This window comes from Octopus sinensis, unplaced genomic scaffold, assembly GCF_006345805.1.
Source record: "Octopus sinensis unplaced genomic scaffold, ASM634580v1 Contig02042, whole genome shotgun sequence".
NCBI classification, from domain to species: domain Eukaryota; kingdom Metazoa; phylum Mollusca; class Cephalopoda; order Octopoda; family Octopodidae; genus Octopus; species Octopus sinensis.
The window spans coordinates 1155088-1163394 of record NW_021825323.1 but is presented as its reverse complement, the minus strand read 5'-3'; the positions used below and the strand labels follow the sequence as shown (position 1 = coordinate 1163394).

At 31.3% G+C, this 8307-nt stretch overlaps 2 non-coding genes across 2 annotated transcripts; both read left to right on the top strand.

Annotated features, from left to right (window-relative positions):
• The first annotated feature begins 2472 nt into the window (after positions 1-2472).
• On the top strand, positions 2473-2590 carry LOC115227212. The gene has a single exon (XR_003883088.1). It is a non-coding gene; the product is annotated as a U11 spliceosomal RNA (small nuclear RNA).
• Positions 2591-6714: 4124 nt separating this feature from the next.
• Trnav-uac lies at positions 6715-6787 on the top strand. Its single transcript has one exon. It is a non-coding gene; the product is annotated as a tRNA-Val (tRNA).
• The last annotated feature ends 1520 nt before the right edge of the window (positions 6788-8307 follow it).

Sequence of the window (8307 nt, the reverse complement as noted above, 5' to 3'; positions counted from 1 at the left end):
ATTTAATCCAGCAAACTCCGAAACCAAAAGAGGGACGACATGATCATGAAAGCGATCACACAACTCGACAATTCCTTTAATAAGTATTCACAATACCTTTAATAGCAGACAAATATATATAACTGTCATCATCACTCAAACAGTCAATAAATAGACGTAAAATCTTTTTATCGTTTTTCATAGTTTCAGAATCATTAGCTGAGATCAATCTAGTTAGACTAATAATTCCCTCCCCTTTCGTCACTATACACCCCACACAAGAAGCATTCTCATATGCCAATTCAAAACAACTCTTATTCGACTCTACAATCCCACATCCCGACAGTAATTTATCAAATCCTTCTTTTCCACGAGAAGTAATAAGTGTGGTTATTTGAGTGGATAATTCGTAGACATCAAACGAGTAGGACTTCCACAAATTTCCCAAATCAGTCAATTGCACAATCAACTCATCAAACTGTTTCCAATCCAACTAAAAAATTTACAAACTACAAAAAACGTTCTCAAATCCGAAAAGCAGTGTGAGCATTAAATTTAGAGTAATATTCACAGTAGATTGTCTAATTTCTCCCAATTCTGTTTCGTCGGGAGACGGGAGATTACAGCATAAATCATTTAATGACATCTTTACGTGATTATATCAATTACTTTCACAAATTCAGCTATTTTTGTAGAGTCCTGAGTAAACAGGGTCGGCAAATAATGCTCAATTATATGTGGAAGATATTCGACAAGACAAATTACGTATTCAGGAATATCCTGCTCAGAGATTGCTCGATTATAAGTCTATAAAGTCGACAAAAACTAATCTAACCTGAAAAATCAACTGCAATAGAGAGCACACGACATTCCCACTATCAGAAACAGAATCAATTATCGAAATAACACAAGAAACCACGTTTCCGTCAGATTGACAGTTTTGAACTAAACATTCAAAAAGAATATCCCCGGCTGAACTGTTTCCATCAAGACAACGAGAAATGAGTTGTCCAACAACACGACTAATATTACCCAATCAAACAAACCCTGTGAGTTCTACTCGAGGATATAAATCAACATATAACTTAAAGAGATTAGAAAGTCTTTTTCTGTCAGTCAAATATCTTCTAACTGCTTGAGTGAGTCGAAAATCAGACTCAATCTAATAAAAGTTTTATTTTTAATGAACTTTGAGCAAATGATCCAAAATATTTTGATCCCTCAAATTGGGGAGAATTATTTGATCCAAACATTCTTCGAACAAATCAGTATATTTAGAAGCAATGAACGACAATATAACCAACCATACACCTGGCCACGATTCACTCTTCTCAAGAAATATCTAAAAATAACATTTTCCAGATCATACTTGTTTTATCATACAATTCAAATATTTGGGAATGAAAGAACGAGTAAGTGGGCAATAAACCAATAATTGTGCCACTGCATTTTGTTGAAGATCGACAGAAACCGGTAATTCTAAAAAAATATCATAAAATATGTTTACTTTCAGAACACAACTCAGTAGTGAGTTCCCTTAGTCCATTTGGTTGAGAAACTAACGTTGCAAAACATTGAGAACAAAAACGTCGAAAAGAAACAGATTGAGATGATGGATTCAATATTACTTTATATACATGTCGACGATAATGTGAAGGAAGTATAAGATCAGACACTGTTTGGCTAAGAATAGCTTTTATATCATCTTTCCGAGCTAGACAAATCTGTGAGGCACACACTATTTGGCAGGGGACAGTCATGGCAGAATGCAGGGCAGTCAAAACATTTTGAAAATAACTAAAAAAGTATTTAAAATATTACTTTTTATAAATTATATCAACATAAGACTTATCAAGTAATTTAAAAGAATTAGTTACAGTGAAGATTGTGCAGATTGGGCAAAATAATGATTCGGAAAATATATTTTTTGAAATGTAATCGACTAATGGAAATATATTTAGGTTGTTGTTTGTAATTAATTTCAAAGTTGGAATAAAAATTGATATAAATTTCCCAATATTCGTGAGTTGATTAAAATTTGGAGATTTCGTATAAACTTCCAAAAATTGGCAGATATTTTCGCTACTAACTAACTTGTCGATGGGGAATTCTGAATCATTTTCATCAATAATTTTTAATAATTCTAGAAAATATTTGAAAAAGTAACCTGCGTTTCCAAGAACTGAACAAAAGGACTCAACAAGACAGGACTCCATAATACATGTCTCTAAAAAAAATTAGTTATTCATAATTTTGTATAAAAATTAATTATAATATATAAATATTCATTCTTTAATAGTGTGTAAGTCGACAAAAAAATAAGTTGATTTTTAAATAAATTTAAATATGTATTATTTATTGAGTCGATATAAATAGAATCGTGTTATTACATTTAAATTTTCTGTTGAGAACCCAAAATATAAAGATGTACTAATATGACATTATAAAGTATTTTATTTAAATACATTTAATTTTGAACCAAAATGCCGTACCAAAAAGGGTTTCGATCCTTATGGTCTGGTCTTTTTGATGTCTACGGAATCGCAATCAAGAGATTTCGGAAACATATTTTTTTATTACGGTTGCGTTGCCCGTTGTGCTCTCGACCGTTTTTTTATTCTAAAGTTATAAACATTATAAAGGAGAAAAAAACAGACGTAAATAACATAAAAGACTACGCAGTTTAGGACGCCCTTTCAGCCTCACGGATTTCAAAATTTAATTTTAAAAAGATTCGACTTCTGAAAGATAAAATAAGTTTTCCTAAAATTGTGCAATTGATATTTACAGCACAGATGAAGCACTATCTGGAAGATTTAATGGACTTGTATATTGTTTTTTATATAATTAAATTCAGGTTTCTGTACTAAAAGCATAGAATGATCAAATACTATCTACACATTGTTTTTTACATCGTGAAGTATTGGTTTCGAAAACTCTCCCGCCTGTTTTGAAATCAGTTATACAGTGGTCGTCAAAAAAAATTGCTCACCAATGTTTATGTCTTTATATAGCATTACAGTACGACCCCGGTTTGGGGCAGCATTTTTATCATAGTGCCCCAAAAAGCGGGGGTGCCCCAAAATGCGAGGGTAAAGATTTTTTGCTTTTATTTTCTCCTCAATAGATTTTTATTGCATTTTAGACTATAAATTAAAATTATTTAATATTAATAAAAATTCTAACATAGTCCTTTCTTAATAAAATTTAAAAATTTTAATAAATCCAACAAAAAATACTATTAAAAGTAATCAGTAATTTTCTCACCGAATTGGTTTTTTTTTCAGTTCTCCTGATAGGTTTTTTCTAAATTCGTAGTAGATTTTCAAAAATTGTGGACATGTACTGAAAATATTATCTTCTAGAGCAGTGGTTCTCAAACTTTTTTTCCTTGTGTACCCCTTGCCATCTAAATAATTTTTCGCGTACCCCTTATTGATTTTTAAAAAATTAAGGAAAAAAAATATTTAATTAATGAGATGGATGGTGTTGTTTATCAATCACTAATCTATCGATTTCTGGATCCTTTGACGAAAGACACACCCGAATATCATGAACAACATTCAGCCTCGCACGATGAACTGATTTTAAATTAAACAACGATGAAAATCCTTGTTCGCAGAGATATGTAGTCGGAAACAAAAGCAAAAAATCGATTATATAAAATCCAATATTGTGATATTTTGATGTCATTTTACACCAAAATTCAATTAATGGTGCAGATTCAAATAAGATTTTTGACTCGTAAGAATTTATTAATTCAATAACTTCTTGAATATTTGAAGGCAAAACATTAACTTTTACGGAAAAAGGATTGACAAAAAACTTAAGATCTACTTCATTAATTTCAGGTATATATTTTTCAATTTCATTCTTCAATCCAAGTAAATGGGAAGTTATTTGATGTTTTAAATTTTCTATTTCATTTAATTTTAGATGGAAAATGTTTTCATTCAACTTATCAAACATAGTAAAATTAGAATTTGTTGTATTATCTATCCACAGTTGGAGCTTCATACGAAAAGACCTACAATATTGCATTATTTCGTAAAAAACCTTGTTTTTTCTAAAAAGTCAACAATGGTAACTCCCTTAGTTTGTACCGATAAATTCAAAGCATTAATTCGCGAAAAAATGTCCGTTAAATAAGATAGCATTACACCCCAATACATATTTGATAACTTTGATAAATATAAATTTGTATTTTCGCGAAGAAAATATTCATAAATTTCATTCTTCAAACTGTGCACTCTGGAAAGAACATTTCCTTTGGATAACCATCGAACTTCTGTGTGATATAGTAAAACCTTCTCATCTGAACCAAATTCTTCACAAATTGAATAAAAAATTCGCGAATTTAAAGGACTTTTTTTGATATGATTGACAATTTTAATAACATCGTCAAGAACATTTTTAAGTTCAAGAGGCATTGTCTTCACAGCAAGAACATAACGATGCAACATACAGTGAAGATGTTTTACATTTGGATTGACAGATTGTACTCTACCTCGGAAACCAGAGTTACATCCAAGCATAGCTGGTGCTCCATCTGTGGTGCATGCACTAAGATTTTGCCACAATAGGCCTATCATAAGTAAAAAATCAAAAATGTACCTTCTGTTTCAAAAAAACAATTAACTGCATCGAAAATATCAGAACCTTTTGTGTTTAAAGGTAAGGAATAGTTGAACAAAAATTCTTCCTTAATATTTTCCATATAAATATATCGCACATAAACGAGTAACTGAGAGCAATTTGCTACATCTGTTGATTCATCCAATTGAATTGAAAATTTTTTAAAGGCAGCACTTTTTATTTCAGTAATGACCTAATAATAATTAACCAGAAAATAACTTGTTCTTTTATGTTTTCGGATAGATCTCGTATTCTTCTATTGACGGTATCATTTGAACATGGAATTTTTCGAACAATATGCTCCAATTTATTGCCAGGGAAACATTCAAACATGTCCTTAATGCACGGTATAATAAGATTCTCGGCAATTGTATGTGGTTTTTTGGCTTTTGCGATCCGATATGAAATCATGTAAGAGAGTTTTGATAGTAAAAAATTAATGTCAAAATTGAAAGAATCGTCTATTTTCCGAATATTATCTTTTTTGTTCTTAAAAAAGTCATTTGGTTTTCCGATAGTTTCGAAATGATTAGAAACTTGATGCCGAGAAAGTAATGAAGGTTTCATGGATTCAGGGCAAAGAATCTTTTGGCAAATAATACACTGCGGATGTGGCACACCGTTTTTAATCACAAAATAAAATCCATAGTTGAGATAACTATCGTTGTATTTTCGAATCTTGTTAACAGGTAAACTCATAAGAAAAACTAGTAGCGTGGAGATTTATTTTATTATTAATTATTTAATTTAATTATGATTTTTATTATAATTAGAATTAATAACTTTTTTATGTGAAACGAAAATTAAATAGATTTTCAAAAAATTTTCGCGTACCCCCTACAGAATTTCGCGTACCCCTAGGGGTACGCGTACCCCAGTTTGAGAACCACTGCTCTATTGGGTTAAGATCCGGTGATTGCGATGGTCAATCAAGAATAATATATTTTTTGGTTTCGAAATATGCCTTAACCATACGAGATGTATAGCATGGAGCATTATCCTGTTGAAAAATAAACGAGGATAAGCCCATTTTTCAGCTGATTGGTCCAGATTATTAGACAGTAAATTTATATAATATCCAGAGTTCATAGTTTCTTCGATAAAAACCAAATTGCCTACACCACTATACGATATACAGCCCCAAATCATAACTCTCCCTACTTCGAACTTAACAGTCGGCAGCAAATGTGCATTTTTTAACTCCGTTTTATTTTTTCTGTAAACAAGCTGATGTTTTCTGTTGTTAAAAACATCGAACATTGACTCATCTGAGAATATCACCGATTTCTATGTACTATCAGATATCGATAAAAATCGTAGTGACGCAGACCATCTCGAAATAATATTTTTTTGAGAAAGCAATGGCTTTCTTTTTGCTACACGACAATATACCCCATTTTTATTCAAAGTTCTCAGAATTGTCCTAGGGAAAACATTAATATTGAAAGTTTCTTTAGTTTTGTTGGACAAATCCACTGCCAACAATTTAGGATGTGATTCGGTTTCATTACATAAAAATTGTATTTGGGGGGAACTTAGTTTCGGAAGACGTCCTGAGCCCGGTCTCCGATGCAGTGTTCCAAATTCTCGAAATTTTCGAATATTAAATGAAATTGTGGAATACGGCAAATTAAGTATTTTTGAGATTTCTCTGATTGATTTACCCTCTTTAAAGTACGCAATAATCATCCCTTTTTTAAATTCAGTTAACTGTTTCTTGGGAGAACGTGGCATATGCAATAACAAGAAAAGTGAGCAATGTTTTTTGTCACGAGATTTAAATTTTTATGCTTTAAATTCCTTATATTGAAATAAAATGGCATTAATAAATTAATATACTTAAGAATTAGAATAAAAAATGAAGCGTAAGATTAAATTTTTTATTAATTTGTCAATAAAAGCATGAAAAATGGCTGAGCAATTTGAAAAACATGGTCTAAAAATTCTAGACTTTTTAATTTTAATGCAATAATTTTGGAGCAAGTTATAAAAATTTATTGTTACATACCGAAATACGATGGTTATCACGAGGAAGGGCACTGTCCAGATTGTTAAATTAAACTATATAATTGTTGAGTTTTTCACGTGAGAGTAATGGAGGCCTCGATGGTGTAGCGGTTATCACGTTCGCTTTACACGCGAAAGGTTCTGGGTTCGACTCCCAGTCGGGGTATTCTTTTTCATTTGTCAATGGTTCTTGATTTCGTTATCATTATATTTACAATTTTTTAACTATCTTTAATTTCTTGGACCTATTGATTTCTTACAAGTTGATCCTTCCACTTTCATTAGAGAACATCCAGCTTTTGTATTCATATATTGGCTCGACCACAGACTTGTAGGCACAAAATGGAAATTTTCTCATTCATTTTGAAATAAATTAGACTCCTCAGAATTTTGGTTACCCTCTTCATAACTATACATCCTTGAATTTTTTGTGAGAAATTGATTAAAATAATAAAAGAACAAAGTTAGATGCCAGCTAGGGTTAGCTTCCCATTATTTTGAATCCCACTCCAAGGCAAGGATGAATTTCAATTCAACGTGAACATTCAATAGAAGTTGATTTTTATAATATTGAGGTGAAATAAATTTAAATCAAGACTTAAAGAAAAAAGTGAAATGCGAAAAGAAAGTTTAATATATTCATTGTTCAAGAAAATTCGAGACTTGTTTACAAATGTCATCCACCTCAGCCATTGCCCCAAATCCTGGGGAAGAAGAAAACTAGGTCTAACCAGTATCCCCACAAGCCAAATGCTTATAAATGCAGGGAATAAGCACATATCCCCAATTCTGCAGTTTTTCCGAAACCTCGGAAGTGGCTGGATGGTCCCACATTGTCGTGTTTTCTGAAAATATGATTGAACTTTAACCATCAATTGTTCAACTAGATGAGGAGTCTTGGTACTGGCCACATTTCCCGTACACCCAATCAAAACATTGTGTTTCATATTTTTCTATTTTTAGTGTGAAAATTTATATACACAACTTTAACAATAATATTTGTCAGAATTAACAAGGATCAACAACACAGCTGGCGAACGGATTTTTCTTTTAGAATTCCAAATTGATTTTTTTGGGAAAACGAGTCGGTGAGAAAATGTTTCAAATGTAAAGTGCAGAGTCGACAGTGATTGGTTCTACATGGCAAATACATTCCTGATTCTAAAATGTGAGAAACTGTGATCTTGGAATGATTTTTGTTTTGTTACATTCTTGATTTCCATCGACTAACTGGTGAAAAATACCATAATATAAAACTGTCGAAGCTTTTGGAAGATTCTAAAAAATAAAAAATTAGCTAAGTCAGTTTTTACATGTCCACAAGAATTTGACATAGTTTCATTTGTACGTCTTCTTTTGAAGTACTCTCCATTCTCTTCGCAGTCTTCTTTTTTGTCACAAAATTTCGCCACGATTTCCAATTGGAGTTGTGGGTTTTCCTGTGACCTCAATCTGTTGTTAATCTACTCATTTCTGTATTTAACGATTTTCCTTATCACACTACTCTGAATATATGCTTTATCTACTTTGAAAATATTCTGACAGAGTTTGTAAAAATTGTTTAAAATATTATTTAAAGTTGTCACCCAAGATACTATATCACTCTAGTATTGAAAATCAATGCTAATTTACTGCTAGGCAGATTGTATTTATGAATCTTTAACTTATTTTAATACTTGCTGATTA